At 42.6% G+C, this 11,854-nt stretch overlaps 1 protein-coding gene across 4 annotated transcripts in view; it reads right to left on the bottom strand.

Moving 5' to 3' along the window:
* LOC127485527 (anoctamin-5) overlaps positions 1-11,854 on the bottom strand; it is a 235,505-nt gene that overhangs the window by 38,036 nt on the left and 185,615 nt on the right. Inside the window, exon 1 of one of the 4 annotated variants that reach the window (XM_070067794.1) lies at positions 8,240-9,592. The exons of 1 other annotated variant lie outside the window; for it this stretch is intronic. The gene's annotated coding sequence lies outside the window, so the exon portion shown is untranslated. Of the gene's footprint in view, positions 1-8,239; positions 9,593-11,854 lie in introns of those variants that run through there. 2 more of the 4 variants (XM_070067797.1, XM_070067795.1) reach the window with 2 other exon arrangements.

Genomic DNA, 11,854 nt, shown 5'->3' with positions numbered 1-11,854 from the left:
CTTATGGCATAGTGGGTTAAGTCATCAGCTGTGACACAAGCATCTAATATGATTGCTGGGGCACCTGGCAGTGAGTGAATGGAATATTTCTCTCTGTTTCTTCCTCTCTGTAACTCTGCCTTTCAAATAAACCTTTTTTTTTTTATAAAAGCCATGAAACTCTGAAGCTTGAAGGAAGACAGAGAAAATGAAGACAGAGAAAAGCCTTAAGGATTGTACCATGGGTACTCCAATATCTAGAAAGAGGTGAGGAGGAAGAAAAACAAAGCTGTGGGGAGCAATCCGGACTGGACTAAGTTACTGGAATTAGGACTTATTCTATGCATCTGCTCTCCCACAATATGGCGCTGGGAGAGAAGAAAACAGCTTCTGCACAGCTGCCTCCAGTTCAGCCAATAAACTGTAGGACTTGCTCCTGATTGGAGGAGAGCAGCGTACTCGGCATGTGGGCAGCCGAGTTAGGATTGGCGGAGGAGGACTATAAAGGGGGAGGGAGACGGCATGCACCGGGAACATCTAAGGGGAACATCTAAGGGGAACGCCTGTGCAGCCCCCGAGAGAGCCGGCCGGCGGTGTGCTGCTCCCCTGCGGAAGTGGGGAATGTGGCCAGGGGGAACCGCCCTTCCACGGAGGTGGAAGGGACAGTAGCCAACCCGGGAAGAACCAGCAGCAAACCCGGGGAGGGCCGAGCAGACGAAAGAACAGCGCAGGATCCTGTGTCGTTCCTCCACGAAGACGGGGAGCGACATAATGGTGCCGTGACTCGGATAGGAAACCTAGGATGGATAGGAAACTTAGGAGGGAAGAAACGGGAAGAACTGGGAAAATACCGGAGAGAGAGACTAGCAAACAGCCTAGGGAAAAGCCGGACGAAAAAGGTGCCGGAAGAAGCTATTGAAAGCCTAGGCATAGACTCAGATACGGACTACAGGGGGAAGCTGGGAGAAATCTCTAAGGTTGAAAGCGAAAGTGAAAGCTAGAACAAACAGACTCGGATGCGGACTGTGGGGAGAGGCCAGGAGAAATGAGGGAGGAATATTGTTGGAAGAAAGCTTGGGGAAACATACCGGGTAGAGAAAAATGTTAGGGAAATTGAAGCCGCGGGGGGCAGGCCGAGGCGGAGACGAAAGCCACTTTGGGATTCTCAAGTTAGCCCGGGAATAGGGGGCGAAAAGTTGAAACCAGAAGCAGAAACGTAAGCCAGATTGGGATCTGTCTGATTAGCCCGGGGAGCAAAGGACGGGAAGCCAAATCGTGGGGCAGAGACGTGAGCTGGGTTGAATTCGCCAGGCTAGCCCGGGGAACTTGGATTGAATACTAGTGGCGGAGACGCAAGCTACGCTGTGTGACTCGCGGAGGCTGCCACGCGCAGACAGAGCGTGCGGGGCTCAAGTAGATAGGGAACGCGGGGCTAGTGAGACACCGCAGAGTGTGCGCGCGAAGCTGAGCCGCGCAGAGCCGCGAAGCCGCACAGATGAGAGAGGCGCGGGCTGAAGCGGCTCAGAGCCGGAAAGCCGCGGAGAAGCAGCCTCGGGGCGGGCACCGGAAAGCCGCAGGGATAAGAGAAACAGAAGTTTAGAAGTAAAATGAGAGAAATAGGAATGCTGGAAGATAGAAGTAAAATGGGAGAAATAGGAATGCCCGGAGATAGAGAAATAGAGAAATAGAAAGGCCTCCCCTCAACATGGCAATGAGAAAGCTTGGATTCGGTCTGCCTGATTAGGGAGGCGGTGAGCACCTGCGGGCGGCTAGCAGCTTATGCGCCGCAGGTCACCGAAGTCAGGCACGAATTAACATCAGTAAGGCCTCCCCACAATACCGCAATTAGAAGGCTTGGATTCGGTCTGCCCGATTAGTGAGGCGATGAGCACCTGCGGGCGGCTAGCAGCTTATGCGCCGCAGGTCACCGAAGACCGGCACGAATTAACATCAATAAGGCCTCCCCACAACACAGCAATGAGAGAGCTTGGATTCGGTCTGCCTGATTAAGTGAGGCGATGAGCACCTGCGGGCGGCTAGCAGCTTATGCGCCGCAGGTCACCGAAGACAGGCACGAATTAACATCAGTAAGGCCTCCCCACAATACAGCAATTAGGAGGCTTGGATTCGGTCTGCCTGATTAAGGCGGTAAGCACCAGCAGGCGGCTCGACCAGAGTGTGAGCCGCAGGTCACCGAACACAGGCACGCATCAGCGCCTAAAAACCTCCTCACAACATGGCGAAGAGAGGACCCGGATTCAGTTTGCCTGATTGATAGGACTTGTAAGAACCTGTGGCAACTCTAGCAAGTAGAGCAGAGTGTGTGCCGCGGGACACCGAAGACAGGCGCGTATCAACGCCAAAAATAAAAAGAAAGGGGGATCTGTGGGGAGCAATCCGGACGGGACTAAGTTACTGGAATTAGGACTTATTCTATGCATCTGCTCTCCCACAATATGGCGCTGGGAGAGAAGAAAACAGCTTCTGCACAGCTGCCTCCAGTTCAGCCAATAAACTGTAGGACTTGCTCCTGATTGGAGGAGAGCAGCGTACTCGGCATGTGGGCAGCCGAGTTAGGATTGGCGGAGGAGGACTATAAAGGGGGAGGGAGACGGCATGCACCGGGAACATCTAAGGGGAACATCTAAGGGGAACGCCTGTGTAGCCCCCGAGAGAGCCGGCCGGCGGTGTGCTGCTCCCCTGCGGAAGTGGGGAATGTGGCCAGGGGGAACCGCCCTTCCACGGAGGTGGAAGGGACAGTAGCCAACCCGGGAAGAACCAGCAGCAAACCCGGGGAGGGCCGAGCAGACGAAAGAACAGCGCAGGATCCTGTGTCGTTCCTCCACGAAGACGGGGAGCGACACAAAGCCAAGGAAGGAAGGAAGGGAAGGAAAGAAAAAGTGCTTTGTGTTGTAAAGTGAAATATCAGAGTTCATGTCACACAATTTTAACTCAAAGTATGAATAAACAAATTCAAAATTTATAAAAAGAGAAAAAGAAAATATGACCAGTAGACATATTTTATTATGCAATCTTCATTATTTGGGAGCTATTTTCTCAAAAATTAACAGCATGATTCTTCATAGAAAATAGCAAAGAGTGTTTATTGTCAGTGATAAAATTTGAATTTTAAATGAAAGCTCTAAATTTAAAAAACTTTATCTGTCACCATGAAATTTTCCCAAGACTTTCCAGATGACAGCAATGATGTCATGTGGCTTTTTGATATTTTATAATGAAATATGTCAACATTTGGCAGATCTATTTAACTTAGTGAACTAACATTTTCTAAGTAATTAGCATATGATGTTACAAAATCATACACTGGTGAAAAATGTCCTTAAAGTAAGAGACCAGTGGATTTTAATGTAGCAGAAAATGAAAAGTTTATTTAGATGGCTTCAAATTTCTCATTACATCTGTCTTTTAAGAACCTATTATTAGTTTGAGTTTTGGTGCAATTGTATCAAAGAAGAATATCTGTAATTATTTGAAAGCTTTTAAAATTATTCTTCCTTTTTCAATTATATATCTGTAAGTAGGCAATTTTCTTTAACTAGTTGGACCAAAACAACATATCACAACAGACAATATAAAGGAAGATATGAGAATCTACCCTTCCATTAGGCCAGGGATTATAGATTTTCAAAGAAGTGAACAATGTCAATATTATATTTGTTTCATTTTTGAGAATATAACTGTTATCTTAGAAATTATTTATGCTAACATGGAATTATTACTTTTAATAAATTTTAAATGTGCCTATTTTAATTTTCAATAAAAATAAATAAAAGCTTTTGAACTTCTTTGAGACCACAAAGTTCAAAAGTGCTGTCTTAGTGAAAACTCAACAGAAATAATGTGTATCAGAACACTATAGAAAAGCATAAAAATATTCATAATAGCATTGTTAGGAATATTTGTAATACCAAAATTCTCTCAAAAATGCAGCAGTAGAAGAATGGATAAATACATTGTGGTGTAATCATGTCACATGTTTCACGAAAAGACTGAATAAGTAATAATTATATGAAAAAACAAGGTTAAATCTCCAAGGAATACAATATTAAAATTAACTGTCCAAAACCAAAGTAAATTACAGCTAATTATTTACGGGTAGATGTTGTTAGGAGACAATTCTTGGGTTTCTCACAGTTGTGCACATCCTTGTACTGGAATATCTAGACTATAATTTTCAAGGATTTTGGAGAGTGCGCAGCCTTTGAAGACAGAGAAGGTAGACTGTTCTTGAGCAAAGGGCTCATGTGCTTACAGTCTAGAAACACGGGGGTAGTAGCTCCCTCTAAAGCAAATTACTGACCAAATTCACTAAAAGCTCAGAGTTTCTCTCTTTGTTGCAAGCTGTTGCCTGTGCAGGCATTACATTACTCATTGAATATTTTTTTTAAATTTTTATAGACTTTTTTTTTTTTGATAGGCAGAGTGGACAATGAGAGAGAGAGAGAGAGAGACAGAGAGAAAGGTCTTCCTTTTTGCTGTTGGTTCACCCTCCAATGGCCACTGGCTGGCGCACCTCGCTGATCTGAAGTCAGGAGCCAGGTGCTCCTCCTGGTCTCCCATGGGGTGCAGGGCCCAAGCACTTAGGCCATCCTCCACTGCACTCCCGGGCCACAGCAGAGAGCTGGCCTAGAAGAGAGGCAACTGGGACAGAATCCACCCCGACTGGGACTAGAACCTGGTGTGCCGGCGCCGCAGGCAGAGGATTAGCCTATTGAGCCGCGGCGCCAGCCACTCATTGAATATTGATCATCTATAGCCACATAGGTACAAGAATGCTGCTAATCTGGCTACAGTTAATGCTGTAGTAAACTGTGCTTTGTTTCTTATGCAGGTTTCTCATGTCTCTACCAGTACCGATGAGTAACTTTGTTAACTTTCAAGTACAGTAAATTTTCAGACCTTTCACAGGTCGGACATTCAGTCATCAATAAAACAATATATTTGATGGTGATGATAACGACTTACATTTGTTGATTCTTTAATATCAAGAAATTGACAAATCTATATAGGAGACACCCCAAAAATTATGATGTTATAAAGAGACAAACTGTTCAGAAAGCTTCAAGGTGCAAGTGATGGGAGCCGGCATTTTAGGATAATGGGTAAAGCCACCACCTAAAGTGCAGGCATCCCATATGGGCACTGGTTCAAATCCTGGATGCTCCACTTCTGATCCAGCTCCCTGCTAATGTGCCTGGGAAAGCAGAGGAAGATGGCCCAAGTGCTTGGGCCCCTGTTCCTATGTGGGAGACCTGGAGGAAGCTCCTGGAGGCTTCAGCCTGACCCACCCCTGGCCATTGCAGCCATTTGGGGAGTGAATCTGCAGATGGAAAATCTGTCTCTCCCTCTCTACCTCTGCCTCTCCTTCTCTGTAACTCTGACGTTCAAATAAATAAATCTTTTTTTAAAAAAAAGTTCAAGAGATGAAGAAAGAGAAAGACAAAAAAAAAGGAATGTGTTTACGGATGAGAATCTCTCTGAAAAAGAATTTTTTTAAGATTTATTTATTTATATGAAAGTCAGAGTTACACAGAGAGAGAACAGAGGCAGAGAGAGAGAGAGAGACAGAGAGAGAAAGAGAGAGAGGTCTTCCATCCACTGCTTCATTCCCCAATTGGCAGCAATGGCCTCAACTGCGCCAATCCGAAACCAGGAGCCTGGAGCTTCTTCTGGGTCTCCCACATGGGTGCAAGGGCCCTTGGGCCATCCTCTACTGCTTTCCCAGGCCATAACAGAGAGCTGGATCAGAAGCAGAGCAGACGGGACTCAAACCTGCACCCACATGGGATGCCAGTACTGCAGACAGTGGTTTTTCCTGCTACGCCACAGTGCCAGCCCCAAGAAGAAAATTTACACTAAGACCTAAATGTTGAAAGAAGCAAATCATGTGAATACAAATAAAGGCTCAAATCACAACAATTTGAGATGTTCAAAGAAATGAAGATAATCTGGGGGTAGTGAGAAGATGCCAGAGAAGTTGTGAGTAGATACTTTGTAGACAGCCTTGAGTGCCTTGTAAATGAGTCTAAATTTTTTGCTGAGTGAAATAACAAACCGAAAAACAGGTTTTCAACTCTATTACATTTACCCTTCACCAAAAGTATTAGCTGCTGAATAGTGAATGGGTTAAGAGGAAATAAGAATGGAGGAAGAAGACAAACTAGGAAACTACTGAAGTGAACTACAAGAGAGATGACAGTGAACTAGACAGGAGCTGAGGCAGTGCAGTGACGGATACATACAAGCACTGAGAATATTTGGATAAAAGTTTCCAACAAATTCTCATCAAATTTCAGATGTAGAAGCTGAGGAACAAAAAAGACTGAATACTCACAGGCTTGATTCACTTAAGAAGATGGCATTTGATAAAATGGTGAGGGTCCTTAATGGTGGGTGATTAAGACAGCAGAGGCTTCCAGCTGCCCACAAATATCCTATCTCCTGTATTAACAAGACCCTTATAATACATGGTTCAGGATTATGCCCAAACAAAACAAAATGAAACATTCCCTAGCTTACTGTGGCCAAGAATATGAGGACAATTCAAAGCTTGATTATCATATAAATGGTATAATGTCCATCTCACAAAGGTTTGCATGAGTATCAAATAAGATAACGCGTTCCTTTGAGGCTGGTGCTATGGAATCTCATATGAGCGCCGGTTTGAGTCCCAGCCGCTCCACTTCTGATCCAGCTCCCTACTAATGCACCTGGGAGGGCAGCAGAGGATGGCCCAAGTCCTTTGGCTCCTGTACCTACATCGGAAACCAGGAAGAAGCTCCTGGCTCCTCTCTTCAGCTAGGTCCAGGCCAGCTCTGGCTGTTGCAGCCATTTGGGGAGTGAAACAGTGATGCATGATGGATCTGTCTGTCTCTCTCTCTAACTATGCCTTTCAAACAAACAAAAAATAAAAAAGCATAAGACATCACATATAGCTTTCATGAAAGCATTTTCTCCATTAATACTTCCTGGATGTGCCACTCAAAACTCCACAGTGTCCTGGTTCTCTCTCATTGGATTGATGAATGAAAAGGAAACCAATTTAACACACTCTTATAAAGAACAGTAAAAGAATAGTATTCTAAAGAATGAATGCTTTGTCACTAAAGGTGTTAACACTTGAGCATTAACTTATGGATCTTTTATTGTTTTGAGGACAAAAAAGATCACTCTTATGTGGAAGAACAATACACTAAACAAAATAGAGTTCAAGCACACAACCATCAAACAACTACTACTAGGTCAATAGAGTGTTTTACAATTTTATTTTTGCAAAGAGAAAGAAGAAAAAATGCAAGCATTGACTCTAACTTTGCTCCACTTAACATAAAACTAAGTGAAAAAATATTTTCAAATTGCTATCAGAATCTGATGCAATGTGATTACTTAAAAATGTGGAGGGGCCAGCACTATGGCTCACTTGGTTAATCCTCTGCCTGTGGTGCTGGCATCCCATATGAGCACTGGGTTCTAGTCCCAGCTGCTCCTCTTCCAGTCCAGCTCTCTGCTGTGGTCCGGGAGGGCAGTGTAGGATGGCCCAAGTGCTTGGGCTCCTGCACCCACATGGGAGACCAGGAAGAAGCACCTGGCTCCTGGCTTCGGACTGGCGCAGCACTGGCCGTAGCAGCCATTGGGGAGTGAACCAATGGAAGGAAGGCCTTTCTCTCTGTTTCTCTCTCTCACTGTCTATAACTCTACCTGTCAAATAAATAAATAAATAAAAGAATGTGGAAAGCAGACAACATATATCCTTCCAATTATTTTCATCACTGTTTCTCCTCTTACACTTTAACTTTACTGAATCCTTTCCCTACCACGAACAAGTGCTTTCTTCCCATACTAACCCTTGCTTATTTTTTATATATCAGTTTAGATATCCTCCTTTCAGACCTTGCCTGAAACCTCATCCTTCTGGTTTACCCTGGTACCAGCTCCCAAACCACTTTGACTATAGCCCTCTCTGGGCACCTGGCCCAGTTACACCTCTGTCTACCACAAACCTGGAGAGCCACCAATAGCAAACTTTGTAAATTGTATCCTTTTCTGAAAAGCAGAAAGATTCAGGAGAACAGATTTATTTCCTTACACACTACGCTCACTCTCACACATGCATATGGTTCATTAGCTCACTCTTACAGACACAGCCACACACGTAAGCAATTGGTGTCACATTCCATAGACTGAGGTACACTTTCACACTCATTCAGAGTATAAAAATGCAATAATTGTATATAATTACCAAACCTCTGTCAAAACCTCTGAAGAGGCAGGATTTGAAGCCAACAACTCTAAATCAACGTCTTATGATTCCTCCAGCTTCCTTTAACATGAATGGAAATAACTACATTCTGCCTGTAAGCTGGAAACCAGAGATATGAAGGGTTTCATACCAATCCACTGTGAGAATCATCAAATATTTGCTAAAACAAAAGCCAACCGAACAACTCAGAGAGCACATTACTAAGAATACACACTCAAGCAAACCCAGAACCCAAAAATAGCCCTTGTATTTACCAGATGGTCTTCTCAGCTTACAACTTCTACCAGCAGCATAAAATTAAATTTAAGTACAGTCACATGACATATATTGATATTTCAGTCGATGAGAGACCACATATATAATTGTGGTCCCCTAAGATCATAATGTAGTCTAGGTGTGTAGAAGGCTATACCACTTGTTTTTTTAAGGACACTCTTATGTTAGCACGACAAAAACACCTAGCAATGTGTTTCTCAGGTCTCTGTCATTACATGGCCTGTGATTTTATATGAAAATAAAGATCCACATTTCTAAAAAGCAGGTGATTTTTCGTCAAACACAGTGCTTAATGTAATTGTTAAGATGTAGGCAACTTAAACATTCAATATTTAAACTGCCTTTTCCAAAGCTAAACTCCTAGACTTTCTTTTCCAATGGTGACTGTATCATAAATCAGCTAAAGAATGAATATTTCAAATATGAATTTCCTTAAATGTTAACCAGTCAATAGTTCAATTTCAGCAAAACTATTTTACTAGTAATGTTTGTTTTTGTAGCCTTTTAAGTGTTCTATTACATTTAACCCTTAAAATTTCAATTTTAAAATTAGTAGAGAATAATAAACAATTGTCTCTCTCACTGTCCACTCTGCCTGTCAAAAAAAAAAAAGAAAGAAAATAAACAATTGAGGTCATGTATTGCTTATGTGTTCCATTGTGAAGAAAACAGACTTAAAAACAATGTAATAAAACCTAGAAACCGTTCATTAATTTGTCTACAAGTTAAGATATCTATGAAAAGAAATCTTATTACAAGTGAATCAACTGTTTAACTCTGTCATTTAATCTTCAAATGTGACTTTGGTAACACAAGAGGGTACTCCAAAGTTCATGAAAGCATGAATTAAAATATGTTTATTTTGGTGCAGAAAAACACTTGAAATCCATGCAGAGAACATTATTTAGTATACATCTTCATTTCTACTCTTCCTTCAATGAAAAATATGTATCTCTATCTTTCATAGTTTTACCTCAGAAGTGATTATAAGGAATTACTGAGTGCTTTAAATATACAAATTTAGATTTTCAGGTTATTGAAATTACAAAAAAAAAGTCATCAGGAAAAGAAGAAGAGGGAGGAGGAGGAGGAGGGGAAGGAGGAGGGGGAGGAGGAGGGGGAGGAGGAGGAGGAGGGGAAGGAGGAGGAGCACTCCAATTTGAGATGCCAACATTGCAGGTGGCAGCTTAGCTGCTATGCCACAATGCTGTCCCCTGATTGTCTAATTTATAAATTAATCTGTAGCATGGGTATGAATGTATAGGAAAAAACATAGTGTATATGAGGTTCGGTATTATCCGTGGCTTCAGGAATCCACTAGACAGCTTGGAATGCATATCTGGTGAATACAAAGGCATTAATGCACATTTACTACATCATTCAGCAGGCATTAGTCAAAGTTATTTCCTTCTCTCTTCAAATTTTTTTTTTATTTCAAAAGGGGGAATGTGCATAGAGTCATGCCATGAAGAACAAGGGAAGAAAACCCACAGAAAAGGTGAAAATATCTGCAAACTATATGTCTATAGTGGATCAGAATATGGAACAGAGAGAGTTATTATAAATCAATTGTAGAAAAATTAAAACAGAGCACTTGAATAGACATTTCTCCAAAGTGGATAAATAAACACCCAATAATACACGAAAATATTTGACATATTAGTCACCAAGGAAATGCAAACCAAAGTCACTTAGAGACACGCTTTCACAACTACTAGGATGGCTATACTAAAAAAAAAAGGCAGACAAAACAACTGTTAGTGAGGATGTAGAGAGATGGGAACTCTTTTCCATTATTGGTGGAAATGTAAATACCGACACTTGGAAAGTAGGTTGGCACTTTCACAAAATGTGCAATACAGGGCTACCACACAATCTACCAATTTCGTTCTTAAGTATAACCTAAGAAAAATGAAAACATATGTTGATGGGGATGGCGCTGTGGTGCAGCAGATAAAGCCACAGCCTGCAGTGCCAGCATCCCATATGGGCACTGGTTCTAGGACCTGCCTGCTCCATTTCTGATCCAGCTCTCTGTGTTGGCCTGGGAAAGCAGATGGTCCAAGTCCTTGGGCCCCTGCACCCACGTGGGAGACCTGGAGGAAACTCCTGGCTCCTGACTTTGGATCAGTGCAGCTCTGGACATTGAGGTCAACTAACCAGCAGATGGAAGGCCTCCCTCTCTCTGCCTCTCTGTCTCTCTCTATGTATGTAACTCTGACTTTCAAATAAATAAATCGATCTTAAAAAAGAAAACATATGTTGACACAAGAATTTGATATGAATGTTCACAGCAGCATTACTCATAGTTATCTAAAATGTGGAAATAACCTAAATGTCCAGCAACTGATGAATGGATAAGCTGTGGTATATCTCTACAGTGGGAAAGTTACTTGGCAATTGAAAGACACTATTACAAACTCCAATGAATGAACTTCAAAAATCTACAGGCTAAGAGAAAAAAGCAGTTACTACAAACCACATGTTGCATGATTCAATTTACTTGAAGTGTCTAGAATAGGCAAATCTACAGAAACAGTAATAGATTAGGGAGTGCCTGGAGCTAAGGGTGGGAAGGATGGGGAGTGGCTGCCTTAAGAGTCTTCTATTTGGGGTGACAAAATTTTCTAAAATTACTTTATGGTGATGGTTGCAAAACTGCAAATATACTGAAACAGGAAGCTACAATTTAAATGTGGATTTTATGATGTGAAGATTTTGTCTCAGTGAAGCTGCTTAAAAAGAGGAAAAGTATGCAATAACACAACTATTTCTTGGTGCCACTGAAGACTGAATAGTAAGAGCATGCTCAGACTGTTTATCCCTTTAACAAATCGTTTCTGGACTTCAAACTAAAACTAAAGACATGAAAACAGTCATTGAAACAACTGAGTTCCAACAGAAGGCCACTGAAAAATGTGCATTTTTAGGAAAATGTGTCTACGAAACGAGATACCACAGAACACAGATCTGAGCAAAGTCTTCAGCAAGCAACAGACAAATGTCTTTCAACGCCACTACAGGTCCAGTTAAAGCTGACCTGTAAAAGCAGCACCGTTTCCAAGTGCATGAGCATCTTAAACTGATAGATCTTAAAGTCAGCCCTCGCATGATTAACAAGCATCTGAAAGCACTATCAGTAATCCGCAGAGAGGCTAAAGGAGTGAGGGCCAGTTCCGTGGCACGTGGGATCGCGGTCCTGATCTTTACCGCGCGGCTCCCTTTGGGAGACCCTTTCTGCTTTGGGGTGGTGTTCAGGGGCCGAGCACCACAGCACACGTGCCCAGCGCGCTAGCCTGGCCTCTCCTAAGTACTCAG

Source organism: Oryctolagus cuniculus, unplaced genomic scaffold (assembly GCF_964237555.1).
Source record: "Oryctolagus cuniculus unplaced genomic scaffold, mOryCun1.1 SCAFFOLD_109, whole genome shotgun sequence".
Classification (NCBI taxonomy): domain Eukaryota; kingdom Metazoa; phylum Chordata; class Mammalia; order Lagomorpha; family Leporidae; genus Oryctolagus; species Oryctolagus cuniculus.
The sequence above is the reverse complement of the archived record's forward strand: the minus strand, read 5'-3'. Positions and strand labels throughout refer to the sequence as shown.